The sequence below is a fragment of the Penaeus chinensis genome, chromosome 25, assembly GCF_019202785.1.
Source record: "Penaeus chinensis breed Huanghai No. 1 chromosome 25, ASM1920278v2, whole genome shotgun sequence".
Taxonomy (NCBI): domain Eukaryota; kingdom Metazoa; phylum Arthropoda; class Malacostraca; order Decapoda; family Penaeidae; genus Penaeus; species Penaeus chinensis.
Genome location: NC_061843.1, coordinates 21,484,238 through 21,486,737, shown reverse-complemented (window position 1 = coordinate 21,486,737; position 2,500 = coordinate 21,484,238).

Here is a 2,500-nt window from a genome sequence, read left to right as displayed (position 1 = left end):
ACATATATATATATATATATATATATATATATATATATATATATATATATAAATATATATATATATATGTGTGTGTGTGTGTGTGTGTGTGTGTGTGTGTGTGTGTGTGTGTGTGTATACATATATATACAACATATACATACATACATACATACATACATACATACATACATACATATATACAATATATACATACAAACACACACACACACACACACACACACACACACACACACACATACACACACACACACACACACACACACACACATATATGTATATGTATATATATATATATATACATATATATATATATATGTATATTAACTACAAAGGCACAATATCTGGTATGATGCCGCGGTAAATGAAACTAATAATAATAGAATAATGATAATAATGAGAATGATAATAATAATAATGATAATAATGATAATAATAATGATGTTAATAATAATAATGATAATAGTAATGATGATAATAGTAATAATAATAATAATGCAAATCAAAAGCCGTTAAATACATAATACTTACTTCAACCTTTCATCTTTCTCCAGGAAACACCTTGATATGATTTTTATTTTTTTCATAACGAGAGAATGGCTTGAAATCCCTCGCCATTCTTCCCGTTCGCTCACGCTGTCTGCTCGGACAAAATACGCTGCCTGAAATTTCGCTCAAAAGTCTGTGTAATATGCAGAGTGTTGGCAAATACTTCTACCTTTGGAAGGGATGTTGAACTCGATTTGGATTCATGTTTTTTTTTTTTTTTTTTTTTTTTTTTTTTTTTTTTTTTTTTTTTTTTTTTTGTCTGCGTGTGCCTGTAGGTCTGTGTGCTTGAGTTGACATGTGTGTGTGTGTATGTTTTCGTTTCTTCATGTGTCTATGTTTGTTCCTGCTTGTGTGTGAGGCTGGAATGGCCTGTGTTTGCTTGTGCGTTTTGTGAATATGCATGTACGTCTGTGAGTCTGCAAGTTTGAGCCGATGTGTGTTCGTGTGCATGTATTTAACTAGACATACATCTACATACATACATCCTAGAACGTGCATGTAGGTAGGCCGGTCTATGCCTCCAACTTTCTCTGTCGTAATGGATGTAATGCCATTTGTTTTGAATTTAGTGGTTCTGTTCCCTTGTACGTCACGGCATTTTATGTAACACGTTTAGATTTCAGATATGCCCGCTGGCACTTTATGACGGCGAAGAAAATATATTAAAAGCAATGCAAACTTAAACTTTTACATCGTCCAGAATCTCTCGCCACACTGTTTCTCCATAAATGAACTGAAATCAAATAATATATATGTGTATTTATGTACGTATGAACATACAAATATGTAATTGTATACATACATATATGCTACATACACACACACACGTCTCTCTCTCTCTCTCTCTCTCTCTCTCTCTCTCTCTCTATATATATATATATATATATATATATATATATATATATATATATATATATATATATATATATATATACACACACACATATGGATACATACATACAGATAGATCACTAAATGAGTAACTAGACGGATAGATGCTGACGAATCTGTGTGTGTGTGTATGTACGTCCAAACACATCACAGCCCAAAGCAACCCCATAATTCCCCATTAATGTAGATTGCCTCGCCCGCCCTCGCCTTCCTCCGCCCACAGCGCCGTCTCGCCGCCCACGCCCTATAAATCACTCCCTCTTTCTCCCTCCCTCCCTCCCCGTGGCGCAACGACACTCATAATTCAGGCAGAACTTCTCATAAATGCTCACTGCCTTCATCAAGCCTCATAACCAGCTTGGAGATCGCTTGGCATTTTCCTCACAGTCGCCAGGCCAGACGTAGCCCCTGCCAGGCTCATGGACAAGGGGGAGTGTGGCCTCTGCTAGTCACTTGGCCAAGGGGGAACTGCAGCCTCTGTCTCATGGCCAAGAGATGTGGCCTCTGCAGGTCTCATGACCAAGGCGAGGTGCAGTCCCTGCCCTTTCCTGACCAAGAGAGATGCAGTCTCTCATTGTCTTGGCAAGGATGAGGTAGTGCTTGTAATGTTCATAGCCAAGGGGAATATGATCTCTGTCATTCTCCTGGCCAAGGGTGATTCCCTCGACTGCCTCTCTCCCTCTGACGGGGCTCACAACTGGCTCATGGCCGGGGAGAATATACGGTCTCCATTAGTCTCATGGACAAAGGTCAGATGTCTCCATCTTTCTCATGCCTCCGGAAAAGTGTCCTTAACTAAGAGCTGTTGGCTAGACTGAATGGACTTGCGGCCATCTATCACTCCTCACAGACACCGGGGCAATTTGTGCTTTTGGTGGCATTTAAGGCTGCCAAGTAGTTAATCATTATTATAGATATTATCATTATCATCATCATCATCATCATCATCATCATCATCATCATCATCATCATCATCATCATTATCATTATCATCATCATCTTCATTGTTATTATTTTTGTTATCCAAGTAGGGCTTTTTAATCTCAGTTTTTCCATTCTT